The sequence below is a fragment of the Lampris incognitus genome, chromosome 9 (genome assembly GCF_029633865.1).
Source record: "Lampris incognitus isolate fLamInc1 chromosome 9, fLamInc1.hap2, whole genome shotgun sequence".
Classification (NCBI taxonomy): domain Eukaryota; kingdom Metazoa; phylum Chordata; class Actinopteri; order Lampriformes; family Lampridae; genus Lampris; species Lampris incognitus.
The window spans coordinates 31836872-31852363 of NC_079219.1; the positions used below are offsets into that span (position 1 = coordinate 31836872).

The 15492-nt window shown below is 43.1% G+C and overlaps 1 protein-coding gene across 1 annotated transcript in view; it reads left to right on the plus strand.

Annotated features, from left to right (window-relative positions):
• The first annotated feature begins 1216 nt into the window (after positions 1–1216).
• Positions 1217–15492, plus strand: part of mbpb (myelin basic protein b) — an 80505-nt gene continuing 66229 nt past the window's right edge. Inside the window, exon 1 of the mRNA XM_056285998.1 lies at positions 1217–1373. The gene's annotated coding sequence lies outside the window, so the exon portion shown is untranslated. The remainder of the gene's footprint in view (positions 1374–15492) is intronic.

The window sequence follows — 15492 nt, forward strand, 5'->3', positions numbered from 1 at the left end:
CTAATTTAGTGTGTGACAGTATTACGCCTTGTCCATGTAAGTTGCAACTTGGTTTTCCTGTCACTCCCTCTTGATGATCTAACACGAAGTGCGTTCATGAGGTTCTTAGTTATGATATTGTAGCAAATTCAGGGGGCAGCCGGGACGCGGACCCGGGCCGCCCGCACCATGGGTGATTGCGCTAACCAGTCAACTAAAGGGTCCCACCCGTTAGGCCAAGGGCCAACGAGTCTAGTCATCCATGGTCATTACACTATGATAAGGCCGGATGTTTAGTGTCCTATGATGCCAGTTGGTAGCGCCTGTATTTACGGTTCACCTGTGAGTGGCTTTGGATGGAAGCGTCAATCCGCTCCATGAGTCAAAGTATTTGAGGCAATAATTTGAAGAGTGACGTTATGCATGATCAACAACCCAGGTAGGGAAATCACAGAAAGTTGTGATTGCAACTATTCCCCCGATCCTCCGCGAACAGTACACATGGACGTTGTAACTCTAGTTAATGGTCACACCCGTATTTGCATATGAAACCGATCGTTGGTTTCGGTCGTTATGCCACTGTGTTGTTTATAAGGGTGGGGATACCTGCAGTCAGCTGAGACTGAAGAGGTCGCTTAGATGAGTGATGAAACGTGTCTGTCAGTAAACGCTGTGTCCAGATGAACTGATTCAACTTCCTGTGAGTAATGTGAAGAGCTCCACTTGAAAAGGAATAACTATCTACCTGGAGTATATCATCTTTAGCACCGGCACAACGGCCAGCCCCAGCATCCCTCCGCAAAGCCCTGCGCCTCACATGGATCCAGTCCGGGTCCGTGGGAGGGAGGGGGAGTGGGAGAGGGGGGGTTGTCACATGACGGCAGTTTGTCATGGTTGTGAATACGTACGCTAATCTGCTCCATTAAAACAGCACTTTATAAGGCAAAGCGCTGAATTCTAGAGGGACGTCCACTTTTCTTTTAATTTACACGCTACAAGTATAACAGAAGAAGCGCCAGGAGATTTCAGCAGCCGAGTAAACGGCAGCGTGGGAGCGTGTTTACGTTCAAGCTGCGATAGTCGGGAGTCGTGCGTGTATAGGCCTGCTCGTCAGCCTGTGTTTCTACAGCATTCCGCCCCACCCCGTAGAAACACCATCACTATACCTCAAATCAGGAAGCACCGACACACACACACACACACACACACACTCAGACAGCGAGACACACACACACATACACTCTCTGACGAGGACATATTGTGAAAACGTCAACGGCAGACCCCGTGGGGAGGAGAGACGCCGCTGACCAGTGTGGCTGACCGAGGAGTGACACGGCGACTCCGAGTCAACGACTCGGCTGTGGATGCATCTGGTCCGGCGGAAGCGGAGAAGGGTACGTTGCATGTCCGTGTTAACCGTCGTCTTGCACCGCCGACGAGCGAGCGGGGGGGAGCTCGGTTTGCGTAAAGCGGAGTGAAAAGGCGGGTGGTGCGTCCGTGTTCATCGGCCGGCGGTGTCTTCCAGGGTGTTGCGACGCCGGCAACATTGTAGCCGGACGTTAAATGGACGTCCGCGTCGCCGTGTTTACCTGCCGCTTGAATTTACGTCGATCACAAGACCTGAGCGGAATATCGCGCGCGCGCGTGTGTGTTTACAAATCAAAACTTTTGATTACCGCGGCTTTGTCGTGCTTTTTGACAAGTCTTCGTTCCATCTGAGCTGTCGTCAATGTTAAGTCGAGAGGAGTAACCTGTTTGTTGTGTTTACCAGTCGACTGGCTTTCGAGAGAGAGAGACAGAGAGGCTGGAATCAACAGCTGGAAAGACGGGTCGATTAACAGTTGCATCATTGTTAACACCACATGGATTTGGCATGCTGGAGTCATGTTAAAGAAGTGAAAATCATATGGACCATATGTGGAACACGTGCTTTGCACCTGGGAACCGTGCTTTTTTTAAGCGTTATGGTTCGGGGGAAGTTCATGTGCAGCACAGAACATATGTCATGTTGACGGGTACATCGCGTGCTACACATATGATTGATAACGTGGCTCCATGTGATCTATCATGTAATATGTAGACACAGGAGTTTTTGTGTGTTTGTGTGTGTGTGTGTGTGTGTGTGTGTGTGTCTTTTTCTTCCTTGGAGCTGACCAGTTTTTAATAAGAACAGGTCAGCTGCAAGGTCCACCTGTCATCAGCTGTAAAATGAAAATATAATAGGCCTATTAATCACATCTAACTGATCAAACAGTCGTTCAATACATTTGACTCCATGTTGGCCCATGGCAAGAATAACCTTGGTCTAGCAACACAAAATTGCCTCAAAATTACCTTTTTTCATTTAGTCATGGTGTACAAAAACAATAATAGGAGCCAGCAGCTGTCATGTGACTTGTTGCTGCTGAGCTTGATCTGAAAATAAAACACAAATATGAGTGACTTTTCATAATTGATACCCACTTATAACTGATTAATGAATAAATGGCCTTGAGCCTTATGTGTCATCAGTTTATGACATTGTCATATTGACAGCTTTCATTGACTTGATGAAGGCATTAGATTATAATGATGGATTACAAATCAAACCTTGTTAACAGAGAAAGGGAGAGTCAGCTGTTGAGATCCTTCATATTAGTAAAAAAAGTGGAGTATTCCTGCTCAGTCTGGAGCTGGTACTGAATGTCAGCCTGGCATCACCGCACTGATTTGTGGAGTCACCTGCAAATAGCTCAGAGAGAACAACGAAGAAAGTTTGTTGTAATTTACTAACCTTAAACTGTGACCAAATTTGAAGGGGAGGCAGGGATTATTGTTGAATACCTGGCTCAGAGGCCTCAGAAAGGTAATTCCTCCATATTACACAAGAATGACCTTACTCAGCCTGAAAATATGTCAAGATGTTTGCATAGACCTCACGTGTCTCGTCTGGCATGGTTTCACTCACCTTGTGAACAAGCACACACCCTTTTACTTACCCGCTAAAGTAGATATGTGAAAACAATGATTTTTACAACAGTGATGGAGGCTGTTGTGATTATTTTAAAGTATGTGATATCCTCCAAACTGGTTGCCATGTGTGTTTGTATATTTGACTGCCTGTATCCATAACGTGCACCCACATGTGTTTGTCGCAGAGGTGAATTTGTGGTATTTGAACTTCCGTCTCCACAGACTAGCAAACTTCTCTTGCTCTCTTCACCCCCCACTTCCTCTATATTTCATGCCTGTAACTAGCAGACAGGTTCAATAACACAACCTATGAGCAACTTGAATGGGCAAGACCATAGTTTCCTTTAGTTGTAGTGTCATTTGAGTAGATTAGATTAGATGGGACTAGTTTATGGTGTCTAATGTCTAGCTGCTGCAGTGATAATGTGACCAGACACTTGCAACTGTGTCACTGCCTTTTCATGTGTCAGATCATTTGAGAACACGGCAGTATGTAGATATCAATCTTGTTTCCATCTTGCAGAGACATTCTGACTTGGGTTAGCGCTACCCTGATGGTGCTGTTATCTATTTTTCCCGTTTTGAGAAACATTGGACTACCCTTCAGGGTCTAGACTTTCTGCGAACAGGGCTAGATTGAGTATAGCCATGTTCATTAGAACGTTCTCCTCACAAGGTTTTGTCCTGATCTGAATCAAAGGTCAAAGGATAGGGGTGGTGAACATAAATGTAATGCGATTGTAAAGCCCCCTGGGACAAAATTGTGATTTAGGGTAGGTCTGGGCAATGATTCATTAATATTGTTTATCATCTTTCAATGGTATTGTATCGGGATGAAAGTCATGTGTTGTATCGTGGTACACAATTTTGTAGTCTAAACTGATGGTAATGGGAGTCCACTGGCAAAAAATTCTCACAAAAGGACATCTGAAATATTTGAGGGAGTATTATTTGAAAACTGGTTTTGGTTTGATATTAAACTTAACATTACCAATCAGTTCAATGTGATGAACCTTACCTGGATACTTGAAATATGGTATATTTTGAAACATAAGATACATATCTATTGTGTGAAATTCCCAACAATTGTTGTGATATAATGTTTTCCATATCGCCCTGCACTGTTTATGCATTCTAGTCACGCCACTGGGCCATAAGGAATAGGTTTCTAGCTCGTCACTCCAATAGTCCTCTGGGGTTTTGTGTGTTCCTCCACAAGGAAAATTCTTTGGTAGTCTTATTAAAAATCAGGGGTTGGTTCACAGTATAATCTCCAACACATGCCCCCGCCAAAGCAAATCAGTGTTTGTGTGTGCGTATTTGTGCATATGTACAGAGGGAACTGGAGGTGGAGGCTTCAGTAGTTGTACCCTGGGCTCATACAGCATGCGATATGTTTCAGTCTGCTCAGGAGGGTTGAGGACCTCTGGTCATGACTCGGTCAAATCAGCTGCTCTGACATTATTAGCTCTTCAGCTTTAGAGAGCAAGAAAGGAAGACATCATGTTAGCCCTTGTCTCAGATGAGTAACATCAGCCCAGAGGCCACCTTCTTTTCACTCAGTGATGGAGCTGCTCTAGTTTATCCACTGGATTACAGCTGGGTTGTCACTGAGGGAGTGTAGCTGACATGGGCTTGCCTAGGGTTCCATGCACAGCTGTCCACCTTCATTTAGTGTTGAGCCCCAAACAAACTTGGTTTTATCATTCAACTTAGGAAGAGTGATGTGCTGATGATGATAATGGTGACGATAATGATGACGAGTGTCTCTTTTGTAAATACGTTGCTGCAGTCCACTGATTAACATGTAGAAAGGGCAATATACAATGCATTGGGAAATAACAGTGATGAAGCTATTTCATAGTCTCATACCCAAGTCTCTGAACCGAAGGAGATTACAATTTCACTTCTATGCTATTTTTGCAACATATTGAACTAACATAACATAATCTGAAACAAGTTACCTTAATATCTCCTGTCAAAAACAGAAGCATCAACAGAGAGCGACAGAGAGAGCATTGAAAACAAAAACAGACTGATTGACAGTGTTCCCGTAGGATGTTGACAATCCATCTAGGGCTGTTCTACTAGTTGCCCTCACTAGAGACAATGTTCCGCCTTGACCTTAAATCTCTGTCTGAAGGAGAGTAGTTCCAACTGCCAGATAGAAAATGTGTAAGTTCCTTGCCATGTCTCATCTTGCCATGCACTCTGTGTGTTCACAACCACATTGCCAGACGTACACATAAAAAAACATGCACACACATGAATGGCATTGATTACATAATCCACTCTCACAGTACAGCACTATATAGTACAGTCACCAAGGGCTGCTCAAAAAAGCAGTTCTTTTCTGTTTCTGCAAGGGCACATTTTAAACATAACAAATGGTGTTTGGCAGCCTTATATGTACTTGAACCGCCTATGCAATTGTTTTTTTGTTTTTTTTTTTGTCCTGAGAAATTGCGTTTTCACATCTACGCTCTCTACTCCTGAGATCAGCCCTTGGGGTGAGAGGAAGTGTAGGCAAAGGTGTGACTGTGTTTGTCCATGGATATCAGCTGCGGAGCTGAGAAAGTGAGACTGACAAGACAGATTTATTTGTTTCTGAGCAACACCTGGAGGTGAGTGGCAGTGACTATGCCCTCTCCTGTCTAAGGAGAGACCAGGAACGCTATTAGACTGTGAAAGAGCAGATGCTCACTACTCATATTGCATACTTCTTTATTAGGGGTCGACTGATATGATTTTTTTCAGGATCGATACCGATTATTAGTAATCAAGGAGACTGATAGCTGATATTTGGATCTGATATGCATTTGAAATAGAAATGAAAATATTGGTGTCAAAATTTAGAATAACAAATTTACAACACAAAACTTTATTGGAATGCTTTAAGCATGTGTTCAGTTAAAATAATTTTTCATCAACTTAAAAAAAAAAGTGCAGGGAGCTCCCAGCAGCAAGAAATAACATTGCCGCCTAACAATTTTTTTTTGCTAGTCAGCTGGCTAAATTATGGATCAACAATTTAATTTGTTGATGTTTGCTATCACATTCAATTTAGCTCTATGACACTAAACATTAGCTCGCAAGGCCTACATTCTTCCCCCTGATGATGTAATTTTTTTTTTGTGGAACCCAATACGCCGATACACACGCATTGAAGTGCTTTATTGCAAGACAAAATAACAAAAGCACTTAGAATTACAAGAGTAACGAAAATATTTGTATTGAACTTTGGCTTTGTAATACTTGATTGGTTTGACGCAAACAAGACTGAAACATCAACATAAAATTGTGTCCATTCCAAACAAATGAAAACCATTTGTTACTGCAAGTGACAGGGGTGTGTGTGTGTGTGTGTGTGCTATTTTTAACTGTACAAGGCAACCATTTTGTTTTTTTTTCCCTTTTTCTCCCCAATTGTACTTGGCCAATTACCCTACACTTCACATCTGGCTTCCCACCCGCAGATTTGGCCAACTGTGTCCGTAGAGACGCCGACCAAGCCGGAAGTAACACGGGGATTCGAACCACCGAACCCCGTGTCGGAGGTTTGAACCACCAATCCCCGTGTTGGTAGGCAACAGAACAGAGTGCTACGCTACCCAGGTGCCCCCTGTACAAGGCAACCACTGAGTTAGGCCTAATGGCAACGATGACATCATGACGCTGACGTACAATCTCACACAGCATGCAGAACTCGTTGGTCTGTAACTCACCACTGACATTAAACTTTTCCACTCCGCCTTAGCGTCCCTCAATAAGAAGGCTACAAGACGTCGGCTGGTTTCGAAGAAGATAATGACTTGCAGGATAATACCTATGTATGATTTTGAAAGAAACTTCCCTTACTTTATCGGTAAGGATATAGTTGTATGGAAGATTCCAGATACTTTTCCAATTCAAGTTATCAACAAATAAGGTACAACAGAAGGGGTACTAGTAATATCTTGAAATAATGAAATAATGTTTTTAAATATTTTTTTGAAATAATGTTACGATTATTTCTTAAAGTAGTAGTCAGGCACACACTACCCACTGAAGTTACCTTGGGGGTCAAGTGTTGGTAAACAAACTGGTCTTTCTGCAGACATGAGATGAGATGAGATGCACTGGCACCAACGCTACTCAAAAATGTAGCTATTGCTACATAAATGAACTCAATTATCTTGTTATTGTTAACTGTATATTACTGCAACAAAGAGCATGATTCAGGCTTTTCTGTGGCGTAACTGGGAAACTGGGCATGCTTGTCATCATAGAAATACGTAGATCTTAATATTTTGATGTTTTTGCAACTTCAGCGTAGATGACTGTGATGTTTATTGCAACTTCAGCAATTTCTGCTGCCTTACATTCAAAACACAGCTCCGCTCCAGTCTGCTAATGTGTGTTGATCGGTTCGTGCTGTGGGTGGGACATTATTGCTCGAGAACACAGAATGGTGACTAGACAGAGAGGTGGCTGCTAAGGAGCCAAAGTAATGCATTTTTTAATTGATTTATTTTATCGGCAATAGGATAAAAAAACAATAATAAGGATTCTGATAATCGTTAAAATAATCCCCCAGGCTGACAGTCAACCCCTACTCTTTATGACTCTTTGGTGCCTGAAATGGAAATGAGACAACGTGCATAACTTGTATTCTGCCTAGTCATGCTAGATTGATGTAATATGAAGCTGTAAGTAAAGAGAGAAGGAAAAACACCTCCCCTTACCATTGTTTACTTGGCAGTCTGCATCTATCTCTTGTTAGCCCTTGAATAAGTAATCCAGCCAGAGGAGAGATGAGACAAAGGGAGTGCAAGAATCTAAAAATTTTTAATTGAAAGTTGAACCAATGATACATTTTTACATGGTATTTAGGTTTGTTTGACTTGTTCCTTGGAAACCAGATTGCATTTGGAGTTGAATATGTCTACAGTGAAGGCCAACATGCTCATGTTGATTATGAGACACTAATTTTTGGTTGGAGTTTTATTTATCAGCGTTTTATGGTTATCCACACTTAGTTTGGTAATCATTCATAATAAAGCTTCCTTCCTTCCTGTGACACTTATGTTGTAGTGAGGTAATATCCAATTCAGCTTCACAGGCCCACATTCAGGAGGAAAATAGATCACCAACACTATCTCTATTCCCACCATTTAATATAAGAGATTGTCTTTTGTTTGATGATACACTGTTGTGTGAATTACATTTCCAGTGGGTTCTCTAGACTCTAGAGGACATTTTGATTGTAACTATGATTTGTCTATTTTGGCTGAAGACAGCCTTAAGTATATCATTTATTATTCTTTTTACTGCGCTATTCAGAAGCACTTGTTGGCCTCTCCGGAAGAGGCATCAATATTTGAAGAGGATCCCATCATTCAGTGGATTGTTGTGTAAAAATGTATGGCTTGAAAGGGCACTACAGTATACTGAAAAGTGGAGTATGCATAAAACCTATAATAGTTAACAAGTGTATTATAATAATTCATTATTGTCATGTTTGATTAGCCCCATCTTTCACCACTGTAAAAGACATTTGAAAACTTAAGTTGGTTTTGAGGTTGATGTCAGAAAACCTTGTGAAATAGACTTGGGTAGTGATGTAAATCCTGCAGTCGGAGAAAAAAAGAGTTCTCTCTGCATTAATGGTTTGAGATGTAATGGTCCCATTTGTCAAGATTGTTTAGGCTACGTAATGCCGGGATCAGACTACATGATATTTTTGTCTTTCACGATGGGCATCATGTCAGAATAGGCAATCATAGTACCATAAATTCTTGCCGTGTCTTGACCCCGGCCAATCGTTGTATACTGCCTTTCACCATCTTGCGTGAGTTCATAGGTCATCGGGGAGGAGGGTCAAGAAATTGGCAATCGTGGCTACAGAAAAGCTTTGTGTGATTCTGGCAGTCTTGTTTTCCGAAAAGAATAAGAAAAGCAAGGGGGGGAAATTATTGTGGACGCGGTTGCGGCTAGTGCTACTGGGGAATAATAACCTAGTGTAACTGTACTACCACGGATGTGTAGACTCGCTAGTCCTGGGCTAACGGGTCAGACCCTTTAGTTGACTGGTTAGCGCAGTCGCCCGTGGTGCGGGGAACGCAGGTTCGATTCCCCCCTGCCCCTGAATTCGCGCTCCATTTGGTGGCGGCGGTGGGACGCATATGCGTGGAGAGGGGGAGGGTAGTGTAAGGGCCTGGATATACTCCAGAGCGGACGCGGACAGTTGAGGGCTCCGCGAACGCATAATACTTCTGTTTATACTATTTACTGGAGTACGCGTTTCGCACATGCGCAGTAGATCGGCGTTACGTATTTCCGGGCAAAATGGCAACATGAACGCAAGCAGAAAAAGAGCTGTTTTGTTTATTGTATTTATCACAATGGCCTGGCAGCCTGTACAGGGTGTCTCCCCGCCTGCCTCCCAATGACTGCTGGGATAGGGTCCAGCATCCTCGTGACCCTGAGAGCAGGATACGCGGTTCTGCTAATGGATTGGTGGATGGAGAAAAAAAGAAAGAAGCGGAACACAAGAAAATGGTTTGTGTGGCCGCTCAATCACAAACAGGACCAAGGAAGGGGAGTTCAGCACGTTGGTGCAGGAAATGTAATGGACGAGGAAAAGCACCGTCAGTATTTACGGATGTCCGCCGCCAAATTTGATTTTCTGGCCCGCAGCATTGGTGAACGAATCCAACACCGGAGAACATACCGAGCTCCAGTCAATGTGGTGGAAAGATTAGCTGTAACTTTACGCTATTTCTCTCAAATACTTCCATTTCTGTCGGCACACACCTTCTTCTTTCCCCAAAGTCTGAGCAATTTCCTTCCATGAATGTGTGCACATGAGAGACACAGTGTTTGGAACATCTTGCTAACACGACTAGTTGTTTTATTCCTCCCCTCGATTCCGGTTTGCACACGTTATCAACTTCTTACTTTCTGTCTATCCATATCATCTGTGTTATACTTAAACTAACAGGTCACTCCATGTGTATTGTTAATATAAACATCATTACATCCCCTTTCCAAACGGGTCAATGTAACATATTACATAACCATAACTCCTAGCACTTCAAGTGTAAACATTCTTAACATTAAACATAACATGCACATTAAAGTCTCAAATATCCTGTTAAGACCAAACTTGGAACATCACAAATGCCATTGTTGCAACGTAACAAATGTAAATGTTCTTTTTTTTAATCAACAGAAATATCATCTTTTTTTCTCACTTTCTGTTCATTCTAACCACAGCTCATTGTTCTATGAGTCTGTCAGGTGACTTCCTATGTCTGGTGCAGAGGAGGTTTCTATAAGACAAACAGGTGAAGCAGTGCTTCACCAAAAACAAACAAAAAACATAACACGCATATCACGTAAAGCATCTTTTTTTAGATGCCAGCATTTCATTGGAATGACTATTTCCTCTGTGAATCAAAAAAAGTGTCACTATTAAAAAAATGTGTCGTGGGTATTGTGCAACACAGCGCTCTCTTTAGATGACATGGGAATGTTCTGCTTCACTAACCCAATGTAAGTGAACTTAAGTTGACGTAGTACCTTACACGTTGTTGATTGGACAGTTATGGTTTAGGACGTGTTTTAATGCCCACCCTGTGAAGCAGTGCTTCACCTAGTCTTTCCTCGACCTGAAAATTATTGATACCCGTCTAACCAATCAGAGAACACATCTCAGCCTTTCCGATCCTACATTGACTTTTTCTCCAATCTTCATCATACCTTTTGGTATTTGAAGTGCGGTGAAAGACAAGAATAGAAAGATAAGAAAAAGAGATTAGCCTAAGATAAATTAGTGATTAATGTAGTAGTTTTTGGTGGTTCTTGTATATATATTGTAAATATTATGATGAATCAGGATTCAGGAAAACTTTGTCATTTCACCTCATGTACTTGCGCACATGAAGTGAAACGAAATGCCGTTTCCCCGAGCCCACAGCAGTGCAACATACAGACAAAAACACATTTAAAAATTAGAAGAACACACATATTCAAACTAACACATACCTCCAAACCCCCCCCCAAAAAAATGAAAATAAAAAAAATAAATCACTGTCCAAGGGAACAAACGCCAGCCAGGATGACTGTCAGAACTGCCGGTCTGCATGGGCTAGCAGTTAGCCTAGCTTGCCCCGATTGTTTCCTCCTCGGGCGCAGCTCCAGGCAGGGGCCGTGGTCCCTGTGGCATCCGGACAAAGCAGACCAAGCCCTCCCAGCCAATCCAGCACCAGCTCTCCCAGCCAGACATCCTTGACACACCTCCCCGCACTCTACACAATGGCATCAAAAACACAAGTGAATGTCAGGTGTGACCGCCACCAGAGCACCCTCGATGTTATCGGAACTGCCGGTCTGCATGGGCTAGCAGTTAGCTTAGCCTGCCCCGCTTCTGAGTCCTGTCAGACCGCCCTCAGTGTTACGTCTTCGGGTGCAGCTCCGGGCAAGGCCGCGGTCCCTGGGCCCACAGCACAGCAGACCAAGCTCCCATAGCCAGTCCAGTGCCAGCTCTCCAAGCCAACAAATGAAGACAAAAATTTAGACGCAGATGTAGACAAAGACACTGTATCGACGGTACTGGGTGAGGCCGCCACAAATGTGAATTCGCACTGCCATCTTCCCACACCGGTACTGGGTGAGGCCGCTGCGAACGTGAATTCGCGCCGCCATCTTCACACTGGAAGCAGAAAAAAATTAATTCATAAAAATAAATGATTAATCAATCTGTTCAGATCTTTGTTGTTTAACTTTATTGTTCATGTTTATATTTGCATTTTTGATCTTGACCTCGTGTAGTAGCCCTGTACTGTAGGCTAACCGTAGTCGCTCTAACTAGCTTAGCTAGCTAGCTCCTGATCTGTCTTTCACAATTTTTGAAAAGAATTATGATGGATGCAAACACCGTGGACCGGATCCTACGGGAATCTTTTCACACTTTCTGCTATGAGGAAAAACTAGGACTGAAGGCACAGGGGGGACCAAAGACCCCATCAAGCTGGAGCAGAGAGTAGGCTCGGTAAGTGAAAGTTTTAAGTGTTCTAGATATGACAAGGTGGAGTGGCTAATGGGGAGTGTGCTAACAAACCACTTGTATTGCTGGCCTTGCGTGATGTTCTCCACTAAGTGTGCTGCTGCAGGAGATGGGTGTTCTTCAAAGTTCACAAGAAATAGATTTGAGGATCTATGAAATTTTGACATCTGTCAAGGAGCATGTCAGTGCATCTGTGCAATTAAGTCTGTTAGGAAATATGAGGATTTATACTCTGATTGATGAAGGCAAGCATCTCCAGTTGGCAAAGCATAACGACAGTCTGGAAAAACGGTGACATTCTGAAAAGGTTGATTGATTTGGTGTCATTATTGGATCGTCAGGAGCAGGCATTTAGGGGGCATGATGAGAGTGAAAAGTCCGATAATAAAGGAAACTACAGAGGGATGGTAGAAGCGTTTTCCCACTATGATGATGTTCTGGCTGCTCATTTGAAATCAGTAAGGGGTGTTTTAAAAATATAATAGGGGGGGTTGGTTCACCAAAAATTTTGGTCAGCAGCTGCCACTGGTCTGGTGGACCTTCTAAGAGCTGGTGTCTCAATTATTGGGGAAGGTGAAGGAGGCTCCGCTTGAAGGAAGTCTGGTGTCACACCAACTGTCTTTTCAGACTCAGTCTCCTGTGCATGTTCCTTGATGTCCTCCTGAGTCTTCAACAGACTCCTCCTGTTTCTCCACAGCACTTGTCCGTTCTCCATCTTCACAGTGAATGACAGTTGCCTTTCTGGTCCTGGAATCAGGATCCTCGATTCTCACTGCATCCCCTTTTTGAAGAGGTTCCAGTCTCCTTGCTGCTTCGTCATAGTTCATTTTCTGTTTGAGCTTCAGTTTTATCCTCTTATTAGCCAGTTCTCTGTTGTTGTTCTCTTTTGAAATATGTGGAAGTGTGGTGTGCAGCTTGTGACTCATAAGGAGCTCATCAGGGGATGCTCCATACTCCAGAGATGCCACCCTGTAGCTTAGCAAAGCCATGGAAGGGTCAGTTTTACAGTCACTTGCCTTTTTCAACAGTCTTTACAATGTGGACCCCCTTTTAAGCCTGTCCATTTGCCTGTGGATACAGTGGGCTAGAGGTAAGGTGCTGAAAGCCATACAGCCTAGCAAACTCCCTGAATTCCCCATGTCACTGACCACAATGTGGTCATATGTGTGATGACAGACTGTGCTGATGTACTGGGGAGTTGTGCTACCTCAGGGTAGTTTGAATAATAGTCTATTACCAAAAGGTAGTCCTTGCCATTCAGATGGAATAGATCAGTGCCCACCTTTTGCCATGGTGCAGTTGATAGGTCTGCGGTCAGCACTGGTTCCTTTGCTTGTTTATAGTGGTGTCCGAGACATATAATATCACATTTCCCTATCATGTTCTCAATATCATGTTGATACTTAGCCAATAAACTGCTTCTTTTGCTCTCCTTTTCCATTTTTCCATGCCGAGATGTACTTCATGGATACAACGAAGGATGTCCTGGCACATGGATTGAGGGATGACAATCCTGTTTTGTCTCAGCATGAGGCCATTAGCCACACTCAAATCTGCTCGCACAGAATAGAACTGCGGACATCTTCCTTTTGTCCAACCATTACGAGTAGACCACTTCCTGTAGCAAAGGGTCTTTTTCAGTTTCCATCACAATTTGCTGCAACATGACATCAGACGCAGGGAGTGAAGCCGTCACCATGTCAACATGTTCATCGACATCATCACTTGTAGAGCTGACTGGCATGTCAGTGACTGGTGCTGGTGCCCTAGACAAAGCATCCACTAGTACTATGTATTTTCCTGGCGTGTAGATTAACTCAAAATCATACCGCTGTAGCTTCATAATCATGTGTTGGATTCTAGGGGACATGTCGTTGAGGTTGTTTTTTATGATTGAAATCAGCGGTTTGTGATCAGTCTCAGTTGTAAAAGTTGGCAAACCATATACATAACTATGAAACTTTCCACACCCATACACTAAACCCAAAGTCTCCTTTTCTATTTGCGCATAGCACTTTTCAGTCTCTGTCATCGATCTTGAGGCGTATGCAACCGGCTGCCATTTGTTTCCATTGACTTGAAGTAGTATAGCTCCCAAGCTATCTTTGAGGCATCAGTGGAGATCTTTGTTGCTTTTGAGGGATCAAAGAATATGAGGACTGGCTCAGTAGTTAGAGTTTCCTTCAGTTTTTTTTTTCCATTTTTTTCATGTCGAGTAGTCCTCTCAAACACCTTGTTGTACTGAAGCAGCTCTCTAAGGCATGCTGCCTTGGTGGAAAGATTAGGTATGAATTTACACAGGAAGATTATCATTCCCATGGCTCGCAGGACTCCTTTTTTTATCAGTGGGAGGAGGCATGTCAAGTATGGCTTGCACTTTTGACTGATCAGGTTCCACCCCCTCCTGAAATCTTGTCTCCTAAGAAGGTAATTTCTGTGACCCCGAACTGATTTTTTTTTCTGTTCAGCTTGAGTCCACTCTTTTGGACTCTCTGCAGGAGTTTTTTCAATCTTTCATCATGCTGTTGACATGTACTTCCCCAGACCACCAAGTCATCTATATACATCCTGGTGCCTTCCAGTCCCTCTATTATGGACTCCATCGCCCTGTTGAAGATTTCTGGCGCTGAGATGATGCCAAACGGGAGCCTCAGAAAACAGTACCTCCCAAATGGTGTGTTGAAAGTACAGCACTTACTGCTTTGTGGGTCCAGCTTCAGCTGCCAAAACCCCTGCAAAGCATCCAGTGTGCTGAAATATTTCGCACCTGCCATTTCACTGGTAATCTCTTCTCATTTTGGGATTTGGTAGTGTTCTTTTCATGTTCTCGTTCAGATCTTTGGGATCAAGGTAGACACTTAACTCACCTTTTTTTTTTCTTGACACGTGTGATGGAGTTTACTCAGTCAGTAGGCTCTTCCACTTGCTCAATGACACCCAGTTTTGTCATCTGGTCCAGTTCTTTTTTTCAAGCCAGCTCGAAGTGGTACTGGCATTCTCCATGGGGCATGCACTACAGGCTTGGCATCACTTTTGAGCTGGATTTTGTAAGTGTAAGGTAATGTCCCATGTCCTTTGAAAACAACAGGAAAATTTCTTACTATGTCTGCATTTCCCTCACACTGCAGTGGCTTTGTTCTTTGCACTGTTTATCCATCATTATGTTCTCACTGTTTATCTGATAGATCCTCTTAACCAATCCTAGGTCCTCAGAAGCTTTGTCTCTCAGGAGTGATTCATGCCCATTAGGCACGATGACAAACAACAGGATGTACTGTTTGCCTTTAAGTGTCACCTTGAGTTGACTTTGTCCTTTTGTTTCAATTGACTGTCCATTGTATGCCTTCAGTGGTGTTTTTTTCTGATATTCTTTTAGGCTTCTCTCTAAGGGCCTGGAGATCATTCTCATTAATTAAATTAGCTTTAGCCCCAGTGTCTGTCTTAAATGGCACAACTGTTCCATTGATTAGCAGTTGTGCAATCCATTTGTCACCTCTCACAGTACTTACAGT